Below are 23781 nucleotides of genomic sequence, written 5' to 3'. Positions count from 1 at the left end.
TCAACTACTGCACAGAGTCTTATCATCTTCAGAAGTTTTCTGATGACTCTGCCATAGTTGGATGCATCAGCAAGGGAGATGAGGCTGAGTACAGGGCTACGGTAGGAAACTTTGTCACATGGTGTGAGCAGAATGATCTGCAGCTTAATGTGAAAAACACTAAGGAGCTGGTGGTAGACCTGAGGAGAGCTAAGGTACCGGTGACCCCTGTTTCCATCCAGGGGGTCAGTGTGGACATGGTGGAGGATTGCAAAAACCTGGGGATATGAATTGACAATAAACTGGACCGGTCAAAGAACACTGAGGCTGTCTACACGAAGGGTCAGAGCTGTCTCTATTTCCTGAGGAGACTGAGGTCCTTTAACATCTGCCGGACGATGCTGAGGATGTTCTACGAGTCTGTGGTGGCCAGTGCGATCATGTCTGCTGTTGTGTGCTGAGGCAGCAGGCTGAGGGTAGCAGACACCAACAGAATCAACAAACTCTTTCGTAAGGCCAGTGATGTTATGGGGATGGAACTGGACTCTCTGACGGTGGTGTCTGAAAAGAGGATGCTGCCCAAGTTGCATGCCATCTTGGCCAATGTCTCCCATCCACTACATAATGTACTGGTTGGGCACAGGAGTACATTCAGCCAGAGACTCATTCCACCGAGATGCAACACAGAGCGACATAGGAAGTCATTCCTGCCTGTGGCCATCAAACTTTACAACTCCTCCCTTGGAGGGTCAGACATCCTGTGTCGATAGGCTGGTCCTGGACTTATTTCCTGGCATAATTTACATACTATTTAACTATTTATGGTTTTATTACTATTTAATTATTTATGGTGCAACTGTAACGAAAACCAATTCCCCCCGGGATCAATAAAGTATGAATATGACTATGACTATTAAGTACAGCACCTTAAGACCAGTATTTGGTACTTTTTGCTTTGATTTCACTGCAACTTTATTGCACTGCATCTCATCCTAATGGCTACAAATGTGCCCCATCACCTGCCTGTCTTTCCTGACATCTTTACTGCTCACTATCTTAGATTTATTTCTGTTTTCCAGTTCCCATCCCCCTGCCAAATTAGTTTAAACCCTCTCTAACAGCTCTATTAAACTTTCCCGCCAGGATATTGATCCCCTTCGGATTCAGGTGTAACCTGTCCATTTTGAACAGGTCATACTTCCCCCAGAAGAGATCCCAATTATCCAAGAATCTGAAGCCCTGCCCTCTGCACCAGTTTCTCAGCCACACATTCATCTGCCTGATCCGACTACTCTTGCCCTCACTAGCATGTAGCACAGGTAGTAATCCTGAGATTACTAACCTGGAGGTCCTGCTTCTCAGCTTCCTTCCTAACTACTGGAAATCTCTCTTCAGGACCTCCTCCTTTGTCCTATCTATGTCATTGGTACCAATAGGTACCAAGACAGCTGGCTGCTCACCCTCCCCCTTCAGAATATTCAGGACCTGATCCGAGACATCCCGTACCCTGGCACCTGGGAGGCAACACACCATGCGGGTATCTCTATCAGGCTCACAGAATCTCCTGTCCGTTCCCCTGACTATGGAATCCCCTATGACTACCGGATTCCTCTTCTCCCTCCTTCTCTCCTGCACAACAGCGCCAGGCTCAGTGCCAGAAACCCGGTCACCGTGGGCGTCCCCTGTCAGGTCATCCCCTTCAACAGCATCCAGAACAAGATATTTGTTGCTGAGGGGGACAGCCACAGGGGTGCTCTCCACTATCCAGGCATTTCCCTTCCCTCTCTTGACAGTGACCCAGTTTTCTGACCCCTGTAGCCTAGGGATGACTACCTCCCTGTAGCTCCTGTCTATCACCTCTTCACTTTCCCTGATAAGCAGTAGGTCATCAAGCTGCAGCTCCAGATCCCTAACACGGTCTCTGAGGTGCTGCATCTCGGTGCACCTGGCACAGATGTGTCCATCAGGGAGGCTGGAGGTCTCCCAGGATTCCCACATCTGACACCCTGAACAAAGCACTAACCCTGTAGGCATGGTATCTAATTCTACAGGAATAAAACAGGAAAAATAAGTCTACTCATCCACTTACCTCGCCAAACAGATGAACTTTTTAAACCGTTAGCTCGTACCATTAGCTGTGAGAGCCCTGTTGTTCCTGTCTGTCTGGGCCAATTCGCGAAGTGGGGGGGGGAAGAAAAAAATGTTGGTGCTTCGTTCTCACCTCTTCCTGTTTACCGCTGAAGCCCGTTGAACTCAAAGCCCTACACTCTGCTACCGCTCACTCCGCTGCCCGCTCCGACAGCTGCCCACTGTATAGGGTGGTCTCCTTTTTAAACTCTCCGCGCCGTCCTGTTGACGTCACACACCTGCGCAGTCTCGTCCTTCTTGCACTCGAAGAAGTTTTTTAAAAAACTGCCTTCCTTCAGCATTCAGCTCCCACGCCGCTCTGTAGTCCCGATCCAAAAGACTTGGGTTGCTTTTGTGAGTGGAAGCCTGTGACCAGTGGTATACCATACAGATCAGTATTGGGACATTTACAGATTTTAATATAAATTATAACTTAAATATTTATGTAGGAGGTATAATTAGTGGTTTGTATATGACACAAATATTGGTATTATGGATAAAATAGGAGGATGGTTTACTAAGGTGTACTGATCAGCTGGAGAATTGGACAGAGCACTGATGGATGGAATTTAATCCTAATAAATGCAAAGTGATGCACTTTGAGAGGTCAAATAAAGATAGGTCATAGACCATGACTGGTAGGGACACAAGGCTATTGAGAAACAAACAGACCTTGTTGTACATGTCCAAACATCCCTTAAAGTGGTAGCACAGGCAAACTGGGTGGCATATGGGGTGATAGTCTTCATCAGCAGGAGCATAAAGTATAAGAGCAGTGCAACTATGGTACACCTTTATTGAACATTGGCAAGGCCACACCATAAAAACTGTGTAATTTTGGTTGCCACAGTAGAGAAAGGGCATAATTCTCTTGAGAGGATACAGAAGAGATTCACCAGGATGCTGCCTGGGTGGAGCATTGTAGTTATAAGGAGAGACTGGATAGACTGGATTTGCATTCTTTGGAGCAGAGGCCGAGGAATGTGTACAAAATTATAAGGGGCATAGGTAGGATAAATGGTAGTAAGCTTTCCCCCGACAGTGCTGGGGTCTAAAACCAATGTAAGAGATTTACAGTGGATATAAGAAACAAATTTTTTCACCTGGCTGGTGGTTCCAATGTGGAATGCATTGCCTGAGAAGATGGTGAAGGCAGAGATTCTCATAAGATTTAAGAAGTACAGTGGTGTGCACTTGAATTACCAAGGTCTATAAAGCTATGGACCAAATGCTGGCAAGTGGGGTTAATATAGATGGTCAGCGTGGATATCACCTCCCCTAGCAACGCATTCCGGACAAATAACTTACTCCTTTAAACTACCCCCTCTCTTACCTTAAATAGGCATCCTGTAGTATTTGACATTTCCATCCTGGGGAAAAGACTCTGACCATTTATTCTATTTATGTCTCACATAATTTTATAAACTTCTATCTGATCTCCATTCAGCTTCTGACACTGAAGAAAAAAAATCCAAGTTTATCCAGATTTTCCTTATAGCTAATGGAGTCCAATTCAAACATCTGAGAAACCCCTCTGCACCCTCTCCAAAGCCCCCACGACCTTCCTATCATATAAAACAAACTGTGAAATGTAAGGATAGAGTTGCTGGTAATGTTGAAGAACTGCATTTTTTCAATGGATGCCTTCACCAGTTGTTTGAGAATAAATGTCATACTAGTGTTGACTTGGAGTCTACATAGCATCTTAAGTCCACTGTTGCTGGAGTTCAGAAATGTACTTAAAAAGCTGTGAATAGAATTACCAGAATATTATGTCGAGACCACTAACTCTTCGAATAAGATTTATTTTGGAAATTCCCTGTGCTTTTTGCATAAAAAAGCAATGTGTTACGCCATCTTAATATAAACTTTATAGGTGTCACAGAAGAAAGGGAGAACTTGATCATGGGTATCTTTTTGGGGGTTCACCCTTGTCAGGAAGACAAAAGGAGAAAAGAGCACGAGTCGAGACAAAGTTATACCAGCTGCTTCAAATGACATTTTTGGAAAGCAAGGAGGATGAAGGTGTTTTCTTCTGTATAGTAGTTACAGGCATTGATTCTCCTCTGGCCCTCCAGTGCGATATCTGAGATTATCTATATCCTCATCTTTAGGTCATGATCTGAGCAGCACAGTGCTGGTGTAAGACAGCAGCACATCACAAACATCAGTGCAAGGAGCCTAAAATAATACTCCACAAATATAAACAACAGGAATTCTGCTGATGCTGGAAATTCAAGCAACACACATAAAAGTTGCTGGTGAACGCAGCAGGCCAGGTAGCATCTCTAGGAAGAGGTGCAGTCGACGTTTCAGGCCGAGACCCTTCATCAGGACTAACCGAAGGAAGAGTGAGTAAGGGATTTGAAAGTTGGAGGGGGAGGGGGAGATCCAAAATGATAGGAGAAGACAGGAGGGGGAGGGATAGAGCCAAGAGCTGGACAGGTGATAGGCAAAAGGGATACGAGAGGATCATGGGACAGGAGGTCCAGGAAGAAAGACGGGGGGGGGGGGGACCCAGAGGATGGGCAAGGGGTATATTCAGAGGGACAGAGGGAGAAAAAGGAGAGTGAGAGAAAGAATGTGTGTATAAAAATGAGTAACAGATGGGGTACGAGGGGGAGGTGGGGCCTTAGCGGAAGTTAGAGAAGTCAATGTTCATGCCATCAGGTTGGAGGCTACCCAGACGGAATATGAGGTGTTGTTCCTCCACCCTGAGTGTGGCTTCATCTTTACAGTAGAGGAGGCCGTGGATAGACATGTCAGAATGGGAATGGGATGTGGAATTAAAATGTGTGGCCACTGGGAGATCCTGCTTTCTCTGGCGGACAGAGCGTAGATATTCAGCAAAGCGGTCTCCCAGTCTGCGTCGGGTCTCGCCAATATATAAAAGGCCACATCGGGAGCACCGTATATCACCCCAGCCGACTCACAAGTGAAGTGTCGCCTCACCTGGAAGGACTGTTTGGGGCCCTGAATGGTGGTAAGGGAGGAAGTGTAAGGGCATGTGTAGCACTTGTTCCGCTTACACGGATAAGTGCCAGGAGGGAGATCAGTGGGGAGGGATGGGGGGGACAAATGGACAAGGGAGTTGTGTAGGGAGCGATCCCTGCGGAATGCAGAGAGAGGGGGGGAGGGAAAGATGTGCTTAGTGGTGGGATCCCGTTGGAGGTGGCAGAAGTTACGGAGAATAATATGTTGGACCCGGAGGCTGGTGGGGTGGTAGGTGAGGACCAGGGAAACCCTATTCCTAGTGGGGTGGCGGGAGGATGGAGTGAGAGCAGGTGCACGTGAAATGGGGGAGATGCGTTTAAGAGCAGAGTTGATAGTGGAGGAAGGGAAGCCCCTTTCTTTAAATTTCGTCCTAGAATGAAAAGCCTCATCCTGAGAACAGATGCGGCAGAGACGGAGGAATTGCGAGAAGGGGATGACCTCCGTCTCCGCCGCATCTGCTCTCAGGATGAGGCTTTTCATTCTAGGACGAGGGAGATGTCTTCCTTTTTTAAAGAAAGGGGCTTCCCTTCCTCCACTATCAACTCTGCTCTTAAACGCATCTCCCTCATTTCACGTACATCTGCTCTCACTCCATCCTCCCGCCACCCCACTAGGAATAGGGTTCCCCTGGTCCTCACCTACCACCCCACCAGCCTCCGGGTCCAACATAATATTCTCCGTAACTTCCGCCACCTCCAACGGGATCCCACCACTAAGCACATCTTTCCCTCCCCCACTCTCTCTGCATTCCGCAGGGATCGCTCCCTACGCAACTCCCTTGTCCATTTGTTCCCCCCATCCCTCCCCACTGATCTCCCTCCTGGCACTTATCCGTGTAAGTGGAACAAGTGCTACACATGCCCTTACACTTCCTCCCTTATCACCATTCAGGGCCCCAAACAGTCCTTCCAGGTGAGGCAACACTTCACCTGTGAGTCGGCTGGGATGATATACTGTGTCCGGTGCTCCCGATGTGGCCTTTTATATATTGGCGAGACCCGACGCAGACTGGGAGACCGCTTTGCTGAACGTCTACGTTCTGTCCGCCAGAGAAAGCAGGATCTTCCAGTGGCCACACATTTTAATTCCACATCCCATTCCCATTCTGACATGTCTATCCATGGCCTCCTCTACTGTAAAGATGAAGCCACACTCAGGTTGGAGGAACAACACCTTATATTCCGTCTGGGTAGCCTCCAACCTGATGGCACGAACATCGACTTCTCTAACTTCCGCTAATGCCCCACCTCTCCCTCGTACCCCATCTGTTACTTATTTTTATACACACATTCTTTCTCTCACTCTCCTTTTTCTCCCTCTGTCCCTCTGAATATACCCCTTGCCCATCCTCTGGGTCCCCCCCCCACCTCCTTGTCTTTCTTCCCGGACCTCCTGTCCCATGATCCTCTCGTATCCCTTTTGCCTATCACCTGTCCAGCTCTTGGCTCTATCCCTCCCCCTCCTGTCTTCTCCTATCATTTTGGATCTCCCCCTCCCCCTCCAACTTTCAAATTCCTTACTCACTCTTCCTTCAGTTAGTCCTGACGAAGGGTCTCGGCCTGAAACGTCGACTGCACCTCTTCCTAGAGATGCTGCCTGGCCTGCTGCGTTCACCAGCAACTTTTATGTGTGTTACTCCACAAATATCTCATCTTTTCAGTATTTAAGTATTATGACTATAGTTTTTTGATTGAATGATTTCCCCATATGGCTAATCCAGGCTCGACAAGAAGCTCAAGAGACTTCAGCCTTGACCTTGCCTTGTGCAGCTGGATCCTGGACTTCCTGTCAGATCGCTGGTAGGTGGTAAGAATGGGCTCCCTCACCTTCACCCCTCTGACCCTCAACACAGGAGTCCCTCAGGGCTGTGTACTAAGTCCCCTCCTTTACTCCCTGCATACCCATGACTATGTCACCATCCACAGCGCTAATCTGCTAATTAAATTTGACGACGACACTACATTGATTGGCCTAATCTCAAACAATAACGAGGTGGCCTGCAGGGAAGAAGTCATCTCTCTGACACAGTGGTGTCAAGAAAACAACCTCTCCCTCAATGTCGCCAAAACAAAGGAGCTGGTTGTGGATTACAGGAAGAATGGAGATGGGCTAACCCCTATTGACATCAATGGATCTGGGGTTGAGAAGGTAAACGGCTTTAAATTCCTCGGCATCCACATCACTGAGGACCTCACGTGGTCTATACACATCAGCCGTGTGGTGAAAAAGGCACAGCACCACCTCTTTCAGCTCAGACGATTGAGGAGGTTTGGTATGGGCCCTCAAATCCTAAGAACTTTCTACAGGGCACAGTTGAGAGCATCCTGACTGGCTGCATCACTGCCTGGTATGGGAACTGTACCTCCCTTAATCGCAGGATTCTGCAGAGAGTGGTGTGGACCTGTAGTTGTGAACTTCCCATGATTCAGGACATTTACAAAGATAGGTGTGTAAAAAGGGCTCGTAGGATCATTGGGGACCTGGGTCACCCCAACCTCAATCTATTCTCACTGCTGGAATCCAGGAAATGGTACCGCAGCATAAAAGCCAGGACCAATAGGCTCCGGGACAGCTTCTTCCACTAGACTGATTAACTCATGCTGATTTGAGTGTATTTCTATGTTACATTGACTGTTCTATTTATTATAAATTACTATGATTGCACATTTCACATTTAGATGAGATGTAACGAAAAGATTTTTACTCCTTATGTATGTGAAGGATGTAAGAAATAAAGTCAATTCAATATGGGGAAGGGTTGTCTTATTTGAATTCTACCCATTTAGCCCGTTTTCACCCTTTGGGTAAAATAATCAAGATAACCTTTAAACTCCAGGCCAAAATGCCTAGTCTTAATGATTAACAGGTGAGGTTTACTATTTAGCTGAATATCAAATGTGCACCAAGCCTGCATTTAAAATTTAGTTTTAAAGGTACATTTAATGTCAGAGACATGTATACAATATAATCCTGAAATGCTTTTTCTTTGCAACCATTCATAAAAACAGAGTAGCCCAAAGAATGAATGACAGTTAATTGTTAGAACCCCTAAGTTACCCCCCCCAGTCCCCTCCCTCCCCACGCGTAAGCGGCAGCAAGCAACAATCCCCCCACCCCTCCACTACCAGCAAAAAACAGCACCGGCACCCGCTGCAGAGCACCCAAGCATGCAGCAAAAGCAACAAAGACACAGACTTGCAATACTCCAAAGACTACTCGTTCACCTGGTATTCGACATACCACAGGTTCTCTCTCTCCCTAATAAGGGAGAAAGATGTGTCTCTGTTTCACAGCACAGTTTAATTGAGCTATGGAGGAGTTGGAATTGCAACTAATGATAATGAGTTTTCTGTTAAAAAGATGAATTATACAATTTGGCACCACAGCCCCAAAACATCTTAATGACACATTAAGGTTTGTACTGAATATAATTAAAGAGACTATATCACCAAATACCATAAGGAAAATAAAAAGGCCGTGGGCAATTGTTTCAAAAGCAACTGAGAGGTTAAAGCATTGCTTGGTAACATGGATTTTTGTCCCAGAAACTAAAAATACATGCAGCAGAGCATATTTCAGGACATAAGTCGTAATATTAAACCTGATTCTGAATACATGTTCTGTGTACATTGAACTTATAAACATAAATGTGGAATTGAGCATATGAACTGAAATGTGGAACTACTTTGGGCTCTTAAACAATTCCACAAGAAATAACATCACACATGTTGGTGCAGACCTTTGTAGAAATCCACTGAACATTTTCCCTCAATAATGCAGTTACTGGATTAGCAATCCAGACACTAGAATAACAGGGTTGGTCCCACTATGATGCTAATTTGATAGAAAAACTCCAAAAATTCAGCAAGTTCACGATTTTGGTGAAGATGGACTGGCATATTTTCCAGACCTCTGGGTGTAATGGCAATTAATATCCTTGTTTTTTGTATTACACAGTACTGCCGTAAACGTCCCAGTGAACCTGGTAAATTTCAAGGGTGTGTGGAATAAGGGCCTCCGTGAGTTCTAAGTGTGCACAAGTAACAGAGTTCCAATAAGTTTCAAGGAAATTCAAGAATGGGGCTCTGGTGAGTTTCAAGAGAGTGTGGAAATCGGGCGCTAGTGAGTTTCAAGGTGACTTAGATGCTGAAGCATTAGGATTCAGAATAATTGGAAAGCATATTATTGGAATTGTACTGTAATTTGTTAAAATAATCTGCATGACTCTGCCATTTACTCAATGGTATCAGAAAAAGTGGCAATGAACTTGTCAGAGTGCCACTAAACTTGATGGCTTACCAATGTCCTACAGGGACAGAAACTTTTGGACCTGACTGAAACAACATGACATTCAACCCATTCCAAACTGGTTAACAATTAACTGTTAATATAGCAAGTTCCTGTTCTTATTGGCAGAGTTACTGCCTGTAACTGAGCTCTAATGTGCTTTTACTAGTCAAAAAGGCCATTTCAAACTGAAATGTAGGCAATGGAATCTAACTGGAAATATGCAAGTCATTTGTTTATCATGTGGAATTCACATTAACTTACAGCAAATAAATTACTGCACAGCAATTATAATTTACTCAGTGCTTAAGCAAAAACTACTGTAGTTTCTCACAAAAAATGCAGGCCAATTATTGCAAAAAATGCAAAATAGTTACATGTGAATTGCCTATATAAAATTAACCTTAGTTTCTTACAGTAGAATGACAGAAATTGTGACTTGTGTACATTGGCTGTTAGGGTGTAACCATTGCTTAATGGTTGGAGGGATTGCTGTTTAAGTTCATGAGCAGTGTAATGAAAATTGACATTGGCAATGCTATGAAGTAGTATTTACTCACTGATGACCATTTTGGGTTTTGCCAAGACCACTCAGCTCCAGGTCTCATCACAGTCAAACACAGACCAAGGAGCAGAAATTGGAGGTGATGTGAGTGACTGCCTTTGACCAAAGCAGTATGCGACTGAGTACAGCTAAGACATCTTAGTAAAACTTAAGTCAATAGGCATCAAAATGAAACATTCCCTTGTCTAGATTTATACCTCACACAAAGGAAGAAGTTTGTTGAAGGTTAATCAATGACTTCACTGAAGGAATTTCTCAGGGCACTATCCTAGGACAACCAAGTTCAGCTGCAATATCAATGAGCTTCCTTCAGTCACAAAGCCAGAAGCAGGGATGCTCACTGACAATTGCACAATGATCAGTTCCATGCAGAACTCAGTAAATGAAGCAGGCAATACCTTCTAGCATGCCTAATTTGCAAGGGGGATGGGACCCAGAGCAATAGAGCAGTGAAAGAAGTGCATGGAGTAAAGCCAGATCTAACATATAGAGAGGCTTTGAGGAAAGAGAAGCAGAATAAACGGTGTAAAGACAGTAAGGTAGAAGGGCTGAAGTGTGTGTACCTCAATGCAAGAAGCATCAGGAACAAAGGTGATGAACTGAGAGCTTGGATACATACATGGAATTATGACGTAGTGGCCATTACAGAGACTTGGCTGGCACCAGGGCAGGAATGGATTCTCAATATTCCTGGATTTCAGTGCTTTAAAAGGGATAGAGAGGGCAGAAAAAGGGGAGGAGGGGTGGCATTACTGGTCAGGGATACTATTACAGCTACAGAAAGGGTGGGTAATGTAGCAGGATCCTCTTTTGAGTCAGTACGGTGGAAGTCAGGAACAGGAAGGGAGCAGTTACTCTATTGGGGGTATTCTATAGGCCCCCTGGTAGCAGCAGAGATACCGAGGAGCAGATTGGGAGGCAGATTTTGGAAAGGTACAAAAATAACAGGATTGTTATCATGGGTGACTTTAACTTCCCTAATATTGATTAGCACCTGATTAGTTCCAAGGGTTTAGATGGGGCAGAATTTGTTAAGTGTGTCCAGCACGGATTCCTGTCACAGTATGTGGACAGGCCGACTAGGGGGAATGCCATACTAGATCTAGTACTTGGTAATGAACCGGGTCAGGTCACAGATCTCTCAGTGGGTGAGCATCTGGGGGACAGTGACCACCGCTCCCTTGCCTTTAGCATTATCATGGAAAAGGATAGAATCAGAGATGACAGGAAAATTTTAAATTAGGGAAGGGCAAATTATGAGGCTATAAAGCTAGAACTTGCGGGTGTGAATTGGGATGATGTTTTTGCAGGGAAATGTACTATGGACATGTGGTCGATGTTTAGGGATCTCTTGCTGGATGTTAGGGATAAATTTGTCCCAGTGAGGAAGATAAAGAATGGTAGGGTGAAGGAACCATGAGTGACAAGTGAGGTGGAAAATCTAGTCAGGTGGAAGAAGACAGCATACATGAGGTTTAGGAAGCAGGGATCAGATGGGTCTATTGAGGAATATAGGGAAGCAAGAAAGGAGCTTAAGAAAGGGCTGAGAAGAGCAAGAAGGGGGCATGAGAAGGCCTTGGTGAGTAGGGTAAAGGAAAACCCCAAGGCATTCTTCAATTATGTGAAGAAAAAAAGGATGACAGGAGTGAAGGTAGGACCAATTAGAGATAAAGGTGGGAAAATGTGCCTGGAGGCTGTGGAAGTGAGCGAGGTTCTCAATGAATACTTCTCTTCAGTATTCACCAATGAGAGGGAACTTGATGATGGTGAGGACAATATGAGTGAGGTTGATGTTCTGGAGCATGTTGATATTAAGGGAGAGGAGGTGTCGAAGTTGTTAAAATAATTAGGACGGATAAGTCCCCGGGGCCTGACGGAATATTCCCCAGGCAGCTCCACGAGGTGAGGGAAGAGATTGCTGAGCCTCTGGCTAGGATCTTTATGTCCTCGTTGTCCACGGGCATGGTACCGGAGGATTGGAGAGAGGCAAATGTTGTCCCCTTGTTCAAAAAAGGTAGTAGGGATAGTCCAGGTAATTATAGACCAGTGAGCCCTACGTCTGTGGTGGGAAAGCTGTTGGAAAAGATTCTTAGAGATAGGATCTATGGGCATTTAGAGAATCATGGTCTGATCAGGGATAGTCAGCATGGCTTTGTGAAGGGCAGATCGTATCTAACAAGCCTGATAGAGTTCTTTGAGGAGGTGATCAGGCATATAGATGACGGTAGTGCAGTGGATGTGATCTACATGGATTTTAGTAAGGCATTTAACAAGGTTCCACACGGTAGGCTTATTCAGAAAGTCAGAAGGCATGGGATCAAGGGAAGTTTGGCCAGGTGGATTCAGAATTGGCTTGCCTGCAGAAGGCAGAGGGTTGTGGTGGAGGGAGTACATTCAGATTGGAGGATTGTGACTAGGGTGTCCCACAAGGATCTGTTCTGGGACCTCTACTTTTCGTGATTTTTATTAATGACCTGGATGTGGGGGTAGAAGGGTGGGTTGGCAAGTTTGCAGACGATACAAAGGTTGGTGGTGTTGTGGATAGTGTAGAGGATTGTCAAAGATTGCAGAGAGACATTGATAGGATGCAGAAGTGGGCTGAGAAGTGGCAGATAGAGTTCAACCCAGAGAAGTGTGAGGTGGTACACTTTGGAAGGACAAACTCCAAGGCAGAGTACAAAGTAAATGGCAGGATATTTGGTAGTGTGGAGGAGCAGAGGGATCTGGGGGTACATGTCCACAGATCCCTGAAAGTTGCCTCACAGGTGGATAGGGTAGTTAAGAAAGCTTATGGGGTGTTAGCTTTCATAAGTCAAGGGATAGAGTTTAAGAGTCGCGATTGAATGATGCAACTCTATAAAACTCTGGTTAGGCCACACTTGTAGAGTACTGTGTCCAGTTCTGGTCGCCTTGCTATAGGAAGGATGTGGAAGAATTGGAAAGGGTACAGAGGAGATTTACCAGGGTGCTGCCTGGATAAGAGAGTATGCATTATGATCAGAGGTTAAGGGAGCTAGGGCTTTACTCTTTGGAGAGAAGGAGGATGAGAGGAGACATGATAGAGGTGTACAAGATAATAAGAAGAATAGATAGAGTGGATAACCAGCGCCTCTTCCCCAGGGCACCACTGCTCAATACAAGAGGACATGGCTTTAAGGTAAGGGGTGGGAAGTTCAAGGGGGATAGGAGAGGAAGGTCTTTTTACTCAGAGACTGGTTGGTGCGTGGAATGTACTGCCTGATTTAGTGGTGGAGGCAGATACACTAGTGAAGTTTAAGAGACTACTAGACAGGTATATGAAGGAATTTAAGGTGAGGGCTTATATGGGAGGCAGGGTTTGACGGTTGGCACAACATTGTGGGCCAAAGGGCCTGTACTGTGCTGTACTATTCTATGTTCTATGACGCAAAAGCTACATGGCATTGAAGCATGAACTGAAAAATGGCAAGTTACACTTGCACTACAGAAGGATAGGAAGAATCACATGCAGGTTTAATATCACTGACATGTCATGGAATTTGTTGTTTTGTGGCAGCAGTACAGTGCCCTACATAAAAAGATTTCTATAACTTACAAAATCAATTAAGTAGTGCAAAAGACAGTGAACAAGTTAAGTGTTCATGGACCTTTCAGAAATCTGATGGCAAAGGGTCTTCAAGCTCCTGTACCTCCTCTTGATGGTTTAACAAGAAGAGGGCATTTCCCAAATGGTGAGGGTCCTTACTGCTGGATGCCACCTTTTCGAGGCACTGCCTCGATTGTGGGGAGGGCTGTGCTCATTGTGGAACCAGCTGAGTCTACAACGTTCTGCAGCCACTGGCAATTTTGTGTATTTGAATCTCCACACCCATCTGCGATGCATCCAGTCAAGACAATGCACACCTCTAGAAGTTTGTAAGGGTGGTGACATACCAAATCTCCCGACACTCCTAATGACATCTCATCAGTGGTGTGCGTTCTTCATGTTTGTGTCACTGTGGGCCCAAGATAGATCCTTCAAAATGTTAACAACAGGAATTCTGCAGATGCTGGAAATTCAAGCAACACACATCAAAGTTGTTGGTGAACACAGCAGGCCAGGCAGCAACAGATGCTGCCTGACCTGCTGCGTTCACCAGCAACTTTGATGTGTGTTCCTTCAAAATGTTGATGCCCAGGAACTTGAAGCTGTTCAGCCTTTCAACCACTGATCCCTCAATGAAGACTGGTATGTGTTCGCCCAACTTCCCCTTCCTGAAATCCACAATCATTTCCTTGGTCTTGCTGATATTGAGTGCTACGTTGTTTTTGAAATACCATTCAACCAATCAGAATCAGACTGAATAACCCTGGCATATGTTGTGAAATTTGTTAACTTTACAGCAGCAGTACAATGAAATACACGGTAAGTAAATACACTGGAAAAAACTGAGTTATGTTAAGTACGTGTATATTAAACAGTTCAGTTAAAATACATAGTGCAAAATAACAGAAATAAAAAAGTAGTGAGGCAGTGTACATGGGTTCAATGTCCATTTAGAAAATGGATGGCAGAAGGGAAAAAGCTGTTCCTGAAATGCTGAATGTGTGGCTTCAGGCTTCTGTCCCTCTTTCCCACCAGTAACAAAGTGAAGGGGGCATGTCTTGGGTGGTAGGGATCCTTAATGGTGGATGCCGCCCTCCAAAGGCACCACTCTTTGAAGATGTCTTGGATCCTATGGAGGCTGGTGCCCATGATACAGCTGACTAGTTTTACAAGTTTTCTGCAACTTATTTTGATCTTGTGCAGTAGACACCAACCCCCCCCCCCGCCCCACCACACGGTGATGCAGCCAGTCAGAATGCTCTTCATGGTACATTTGTAGAAGTTTTCAAGTGTTTTACTTAACAAACCACATCTCCTCAAGCTCCTAATGAAATATACCTGCTGTCTTGCTGTCTTTATAGCTGATAAAATGTTGCATCCTGGTTAGGTTGTCAAAGATAATGACACCCAAGAACATCAAATTGCTCACTCTCTCCACTTTGGATCCCTCTATGAGGATTAGTTTCTGATCCCTCATCCTACCCCTCCTAAAGTTCACAATCAGCTCTTTGGTCTTGCTGATGTTGAGTGTCAGGTTGTTGCTACTCACCTAAATGATATATCTTGCTCCCATCCGCTTTTTCGTCACCATCTGAAATTCTGCCAACAATGGTTGTATCATCAGCAAATTCATTGCTGGCATTTCAGGTCTGCCTAGCCACAGTCATGGGTGTAAAGGGAGTTGAGCAGTGGGCTAAGCACACATTCCTGTGGAGTACCAGTGCTGCTTGTCAGTGGGGTGGAGATGTTATTTCCAATCTACACAGATTATGGGCTTCCAGTTAAGAAGCCGAGGATCCAGTTGCAGAGGCAGGTACAAAGGCCTAGGTTCTGTAGCTTTTCGATTTGGACTGTAGGAATGATGGTGTTAAATGCTGAGCTATAGTTGATAAACAGCATCCTGACATAGGTATTTGCACTTTCCAGGTGACCCAAGGGTGTGTGGAGAGCCATTGAGATCAGGTCTGCTGTAGAGCTATTGGGGTGATAGGCAAATTGCAGTGGGTTCAGGTCCTTGCTGAGAGAGGAGTTGGTTCTAGCCATGACCAAGCTCTCAGAGCGTTCCATCATCATAAGTGTGAGCACTACTGGATGACAGTCATTGAGGTAGCCACACTGCTCTTCTTGGGCATTGATATAATTGTTGCACTTTTGAAGAAGGTGGGAACTTCTGACTCTAGCACTGAGAGATTGAAAATGTCTTTGAATACTCTCGGCAGTTGGGGGCACAGGTTTTCAGAGCCTTACCAAGTACTCCATTGAGCCCTGTGGCCTTGCAAGGGTTCACCCCCTTGAAAGATAGAACCATAGAAACATTACAGCACAGAAACAGGCCTTTTGGCCCTTCTTGGCTGTGCCGAGCCATTCTTCTGCCTAGTCCCACTGACCTGCACACGGACCATATCCCTCTATACACCTCTCATCCACGTACTTGTCCAAGTTTTTCTGAAATGTTAAAAGTGAGCCTGCATTTACCACTTCATCTGGCAGCTCATTCCACACTCTCACCACTCTCTGTGTGAAGAAGCCCCCACTAATGTTCTCTTTAAACTTTTCCCCCTTCACCCTTAAACCATGTCCTCTGGTTTTTTTCTCCCCTTGCCTCAGTGGTAAAAGCCTGTTTACATTCACTCTATCTATACCCATCATAATTTTTATATACCTCTATCAAATCTCCCCTCATTCTTCTACGCTCCAGGGAATAAAGTCCTAACCTATTCAACCTTTCTCTGTAACTCAGTTTCTCTAGTTCCGGCAACATCCTTGTAAACCTTCTCTGCACTCTTTCAACCTTATTAATATCCTTCCTGTAATTTGGTGATCAAAACTGCACACAATACTCCAAATTCGGCCTCACCAATGCCTTATACAACCTCACCATAACATTCCAACTCCTATACTCAACACTTTGATTTATAAAGGCCAATGTACCAAAAGCTCTCTTTACGACCCTATCTACCTGTGATGCCACTTTTAGGGAATTTTGTATCTGTATTCCCAGATCCTTCTGTTCTACTGCACTCTTCAGTGTCCTACCATTTACCTTGTATGTTCTACCTTGGTTTGTCCTTCCAAAGCGCAATACCTCACACTTGTCTGTATTAAACTCCATCTGCCATTTTTCAGCCCATTTTCCCAACTGGTCCAAATCCCTCTGCAAGCTTTGAAAACCTTCCTCACTGTCCACTACACCTCCAATCTTTGTATCATCAGCAAATTTGCTGATCCAATTTACCACATTATCATCCAGATCACTGATATAGATGACAAATAATAATGGACCCAGCACTGATCCCTGTGGCACACCACTAGTAACAGGCCTCTACTCAGAGAAGCAATCCTCCACTACCACTCTCTGGCTTCTCCCATTGAGCCAATGTTTAATCCAATTTACTACCTCACCATGTATACCTAGCGAATGAATCTTCCTAACTAACCTCCCATGCGGGATCTTATCAAAGGCCTTACTGAAGTCCATATAGGCAACATCCACTGCCTTCCCTACATCCACTTTCCTGGTAACCTCCTCGAAAACCTCTAATAGATTTGTTAAACATGACCTACCACGCACAAAGTCATGTTGACTCTCCCTAATAAGTCTCTGTCTATCCAAATACTTGTAGATCCCATCTCTTAGTACTCCTTCTAATAACTTACCTGCTACCAATGTCAAACTTACCGGCCTATAACTTCCCGGATTACTTTTTGAGCCTTTTTTAAAGAAGGGAACAACATGAGCTATCCTCCAATCCTCCGGCACTTCACCCGTGGATACCGACATTTTAAATATATCTGCCAGGGCCCCTGCAATTTCAAAGGTCCAAGGGAATACCCTGTCAGGTCCTGGGGATTTATGCACTCTGATTTGCCTCAAGATAGCAAGCACCTCCTCCTCTTCAATCTGTATAGGTTCCATGACCTTACTACTTGTTTGCCTTATTTCTATTGACTCCATGCCAGGTTCCTGAGTAAATACAGACGCAAAAAACCTCTCTCCCATTTCTTTTGGTTCCATACATAGCCGACCACTCTAATCTTCAAGAGGACCAATTTTATCCCTTACTATCCTTTTGCTCTTAATATACCTGTAGAAGCTCTTTGAATTATCCTACAGCTTGACTGCCAAAGCAACCTCATGTCTTCTTTTAGCCCTCCTGATTTCTTTCTTAAGTATTTTTCTGCACTTTTTATATTCCTCAAGCACCTTATTTGCTCCATTTCCTATACATGTCATACATCTCTCTCTTCTTCTTTATCTGAGTTCCAATATCCCTCGAGAACCAAGTTCCTTATTCTTACTCACTTTGCCTTTAATCCTGACAGGAACATACAAACTTTGCACTCTCAAAATTTCTCCTTTGAAGGCCTCCCACTTACCAATCACATCTTTGCTAGAGAACAACCTGTCCCAATCCATGCTTTTTAGATCCTTTCTCATTTCTTCAAATTTGGCCTTTTTCCAGTTTAGAACCTGAACCCAAGGACCACATCTATCTTTATCCATGATCAAGTTGAAACTAATGGTGTTATGATCACTGGAACCAAAGTGTTCCCCTACACACACTTCCATCACCTGCCCTAACTCGTTTCCTAACAGGAGATCTAATATTGCATTCTCTCTAGTTGGTACCTCGATATACTAATTTAGAAAACTTTCCTGAACACACTTTACAAACTCTAACCCGTCTAGACTTTTAACAGTATGGGAGTCCCAATCAATATGTGGAAAATTAAAGTCCCCTATTATCACAACTTTACGTTTCCTGCAGTTGTCTGCTACCTCTCTGCAGATTTACTCCTCCAATTCTCGCTGACTATTGGGTGGTCTATAATACAACCCCATTAATGTGGTCATACCTTTCCTGTTTCTCAGCTCCACCTGTATGGCTTCGGTAGACAAGCCCTCTAATCTATCCTGCCTGAGCACTGCTGTAACATTTTCCCTGACGAGCAATGCCACCCCCCACCCTTCATCCCTCTGCCTCTATCACGTCTGAAACATCGGAACCCTGGAACATTAAGCTGCCAGTCCTGCCCCTCCTGTAGCCAAGTTTCACTAATGTTGTAATTCCATGTGTCAATCCACGTCCTCAGCTCGTCTGCCTTCCCAATACTCCTTGCATTGAAATAGACGCACCTCAGAAGATTATTACCACCACACACAACCCTTCTGTTTGTGACCTTGCATGAACTTTTAACATCATTTATTTTCACCCCCACTCCACTATCTGCTCTGGCACTTTGGTTCCTATCCCCTGCAAATCTAGTTTAAACCCTCCCCAAAAGCACTAACAAACCTCCCTGCAAGGATTTTGGTTCCCTTGTAGTTCAGGTGTAACCCGTCTTTCTTGCACCCCAAAAGAGGTCCCAATGTTCCTGAAATCTGAAAAACTGCCCTCTACACCAGATCCTCAGCCATATGTTTATCTGCCAGAGCATCCTATTCTTACCCTCACTGGCACATGGCACAGGTAGCAATCCTGAGATTATCACCCTCGAGGTCCTGCTTTTTAACTTCCTACCAAGTTCTCTCTTCAGGACCTCCTCACTCTTTCTTCCTACGTCATTGGTACCGATGTGTGCCATGACATCTGGCTGATCACCCTCCCACTTCAGAATGCTGTGCACGCGATCAGAGACATCCCTGACCCTGGCACCCGGGAGGCAACAAACCATCCGGGAGTCTCTGTCACGACCACAGAACCTCCTTTCTGTACCTCTAACTATCAAGTCCCCTATCACTACCGCTCTCCTCTTCTTCCACCCTCCCTTCTGCACTGCAGAACCAGACTCAGTGCCGGAGATCCAGCTGCCGCAGCTTGTCCCAGATAGCTTTCCACCCCCCCCCCAAGAGTATCCAAATCAGTATACTTATTGTTGAGGGGAATGGCCAAAGGGGAACACTGCTCTACCTGCCCTTTCCCCTTCCCTCGCCCGATGGTAACCCAATTACCTGTGTGCTGCTCTTTTGGCGTAACTACCTTCCTGTAGCTACTATCTATAATCTCCTCATTCTCCTGAATGATCCGGAGGTCATCCAGCTCCTGCTCCAGTTCCCTAACGCTGTTTGTTAGGAGCTGCAACTGGATGCACTTCTTGCAGGTGTCGTTGTCAGGGACACCAGGGGTCTCCCTGACTTCCCACATCCTGCAAGAGGAGCATTCCAACATCCTGCCTCGCATTCTCTCTACTCTTGAACAAAGAGAACAAAACAATCCTACTGTTGTTCAGGAGGATTTAAACTAATGTGGCAGGGGGATAGGAACAACTGCAGGGAGACAGAGGGGTGTAAAAAGCGGGTAGAAGCAAAAAGTAAGGTGAAAAGTAAAAGTGGCAGGCCGGCAAATCCAGAGCAGAAATCAAAAAGGGCCACTTTTCAATATGATTGTATAAGGGCTAAGAGTGTTGTAAAAGCAAGCCTGAAGGCTTTGTTTGTCAATGTAAGGAGCATTTGTAACAAGGTGAATGAATTGAATGTGCAGATAGTTATTAATGAATATGATATAGTTGGGATCACAGAGACATGGCTCCAGGGTGACCAAGGATGGGAGCTCAACATTCAGAGATATTCAATATTCAGGAGGGATAGACATGAAAGAAAAGGAGGTGGGGTGGCATTGCTGGTTAGAGAGGAGATTAACGCAATAGACAGGAAGGATATTAGCCGGGAGGATGTGGAATCGATATGGGTAGAGCTGCATAACACTAAGGGGCAGAAAGCGCTGGTGGGAGTTGTGTACAGGCCACCTAACCATAGTAGTGAGGTTGGGGATGGCATTAAACAAGAAATTAGAAATGCATGCAATAAAGGAACAGCAATTATAATGGGTGACTTCAATCTACATATAGATTGGGTGAACCAAATTGGTAAGGGTGCTGAGGAAGATGATTTCTTGCAATGTATGTGGGATGGTTTTCTGAACCAACATGTCGAGGAACCAACTAGAGAGCAGGCCATTCTAGACTGGGTATTGAGCAATGAGGAAGGGTTAGTTAGCAATCTTGTCGTGCGAGGCCCCTTGGGTAAGAGTGACCATAATATGGTGGAATTCTTCATTAAGATGGAGAGTGATATAGTTAATTCAGTAACAAAGGTTCTGAACTTAAAGAAGGGTAACTTTGAAGATATGAGACGTGAATTAGCTAAGATAGACTAGCAAATGATACTTAAAGGGTTGACGGTGGATACGGAATGGCAAGCAATTAAAGATCGCATGGATGAACTACAACAATTGTTCATCCCAGTTTGGCAAACGAATAAACCAGGGAAGGTACTGCACCCGTGGCTGATGAGGGAAATTAGGGATAGCATCAATTCCAAAGAAGAAACATACAAATTAGCCAGAAAAAGCAGCACACCTGAGGACTGGGAGAAATTCCAGAGTCCAGAAGAGGAGGACAAAGGGCTTAATTAAGAAAGGGGAAAAAGAGTATGAGAGAAAGCTTGCAGGGAATATAAAAACTGACTGTAAAAACTTTTATAGATATGTGAAAAGAAAAAGATTTGTTCAGACAAATGCAGGTCCCTTACAGTCAGAAACAGGTGAATTGATCATGGGAAACAAGGACATGGCAGACCAATTGAATAACTACTTTGGTTCTGTCTTCATTAAGGAGGACATAATCTTCCGGAAATAGTAGGGGACAGAGGGTCTAGTCAGATGGAGGAACTGAGGGAAATAAATGTTGGTAGGGAAGTGGTGTTAGGTAAATTGAAGGGATTAAAGGCAGATAGATCCCCTGGGCCAGATGGTCTGCATCTCAGAGTGCTTAAGGAAGTGGCCCAAGAAATAGTGGATGCATTAGTGATAATTTTTCAAAACTCTTTAGATTCTGGATTAGTTCCTGAGGATTGGAGGCTGGCTAATATAACTCCGCTTTTTAAAAAAGGAGGGACAGAGAAACCAGGGAATTATAGACCGGTTAGCCTAACATCGGTGGTGGGGAAAATGCTAGAGTCAGTTATCAAAGATGTGATAACAGCACATTTGGAAAGCGGTGAAATCATCGGACAAAGTCAGCATGGATTTGTGAAAGGAAAATCATGTCTGACGAATCTCACAGAATTTTTTGAGGATGTAACTAGTAGAGTGGATAGGGGAGAACCAGTGGATGTGGTATATTTGGATTTTCAAAAGGCTTTTGACAAGGTCCCACACAGGAGATTAGTGTGCAAACTTAAAGCACACGGTATTGGGGGCAAGGTATTGATGTGGATAGAAAATTGGTTGGCAGACAGGAAGCAAAGAGTGGGAATAAACGGGACCTTTTCAGAATGGCAGGCAGTGACTAGTGGGGCACCGCAAGGCTCAGTGCTGGGACCCCAGTTGTTTACAATATATATTACTGACTTAGACGAGGGAATTAATGCAGCATCTCCAAGTTTGCGGATGACACGAAGCTGGGCGGCAGTGTTAGCTGTGAGGAGGATGCAGGGTGACTTGGATAGGTTAGGTGAGTGGGCAAATTCATGGCAGATGCAATTTAATGTGGATAAATGTGAGGTTATCCACTTTGGTGGCAAGAACAGGAAAACAGATTATTATCTGAATGGTGGCCGATTAGGGAAGGGGAAGGTGCAACAAGACCTGGGTGTCATTGTACACCAGTCATTGAAAGTGGGCATGCAGGTACAGCAGGCGGTGAAAAAGGCGAATGGTATGCTGGCATTCATAGCAAGAGGATTCAAGTACAGGAGCAGGGAGGTCCTACTGCAGTTGTACAAGGCCTTGGTGAGACCACACCTGGAGTATTGTGTGCAGTTCTGGTCCCCTAATCTGAGGAAACACATCCTTGACATAGAGAGAGTATAGAGAAGGTTCACCAGATTGATTCCTGGGATGGCAGGACTTCCATATGATGAAAGACTAGATAGACTAGGCTTGTACTCTCTGGAATTTAGAGGATTGAGGGGGAATCTGATTGAAACATATAAAATCCTAAAGGGTTTGGACAGGCTAGATGCAGGAAGATTGTTCCCAATGTTGGGGAAGTCCAGAACGAGGGGTCACAGTTTGACGATAAAGGGGAAATCTTTTAGGACCGAGAGGAGGAAAAACTTCTTCACACAGAGAGTGGCGAATCTGTGGAATTCTCTGCCACAGGAAGCAGTTGAGGCCAGTTCATTGGCTATATTTAAGAGGGAGTTAGATATGGCCCTTGTGGCTAAAGGGATCAGGGGGTATGGACAGAAGGCAGGTACAGGGTTCTGAGTTGGATGATCAGCCATGATCATACTGAACGGCGGTGCAGGCTCGATGGGCCGAATGGCCTACTCCTGTACCTATTTTCTATGTTTCTAAAACAACAACTTACCGGAACCTACCCTCGCCTCTGCCTGTTTACACCAAAGCCTGTTGAGACAAAGCCATCCCACTCCGACGATGGCCACTTTGCTAGACGAAACTTCTTTTATAGTGTGCTAGCTGACTGGCTGTCTTCAGCTCCTCCGCTCCCAATTGGTGGGCCGTTTAAAAATCTGAAAAAGTCTGCAAATCCTCTCCTTCTCAGCTCTGACAGCCTGATGTCAGCCTCTGAGACAGTGATCCCAGGGTCATTGGATGCTGCAGAGATCCGCCTATCTGTAGTTTTATTCTCCCTTTCAAAGTGAGCATAAAAGACTCGTTAAGCTGGTCTGATAGTGAAGCATCGCTGCCATTCATGTTTTGCTTTATAGGAAGTAATGGCCTACAAATCGTGCTCGAGTGAACGAGCATCTGATGTTGCCTCCAACCTTGCTTGTAATTGTTTCTTGGCTCTTGCAAAAGCCCTCTGCAAGTCATACCTGGCTTTCTTAAACATACCTGGGTCACCAGAATTAAATGCCACAGATCCAGCCCTCAGCAGACTTTGCACCTCCTGGTTCATCCACCGCATTTGGTTTTGCTTGTAGGAAGTAACAGCCTGCAAACCCTGCCTGAGTTATTGAATACACGATGTTGCCTCTAACCTCTCCAGTATGCTTCTTCATCACTATCTATAGTTCTGCAAACAACAGCAGTGTCATCTGAAAAATTGTGTAGCCTGGGAAAAAGTAGACACTCAGGTCACAAATACTTTTTCGGGTTTTAATTCCTTTATCTGCATTAGATGTTTTAGAGCCGGAAGAGGGTCTCAAAACAAAACAAACAAATTTACAACCAGTTCTTGGCATTACAGTCTCAGTTTAACTTTTGATCCACACCCTTGTGTATTAACGAATTGCGTATGCAGTATAAAAATACATAAAGCAAACCGCACAAAACTAATATGGAACTAATACAGT

The 23781-nt window shown here is 44.9% G+C and overlaps 1 long non-coding RNA gene across 1 annotated transcript in view; it reads right to left on the bottom strand.

Moving 5' to 3' along the window:
- The window catches only part of LOC134351715 (uncharacterized), a 56982-nt gene that overhangs the window by 16157 nt on the left and 17044 nt on the right, over window positions 1-23781 (bottom strand). The window contains exon 2 of the long non-coding RNA XR_010019242.1: window positions 2069-2472. This is a non-coding gene — a long non-coding RNA (uncharacterized LOC134351715). The remainder of the gene's footprint in view (window positions 1-2068; window positions 2473-23781) is intronic.

The sequence above is a fragment of the Mobula hypostoma genome, chromosome 1 (assembly GCF_963921235.1).
Source record: "Mobula hypostoma chromosome 1, sMobHyp1.1, whole genome shotgun sequence".
NCBI lineage: Eukaryota > Metazoa > Chordata > Chondrichthyes > Myliobatiformes > Myliobatidae > Mobula > Mobula hypostoma.
The sequence above is the reverse complement of the archived record's forward strand: the minus strand, read 5'-3'. Positions and strand labels throughout refer to the sequence as shown.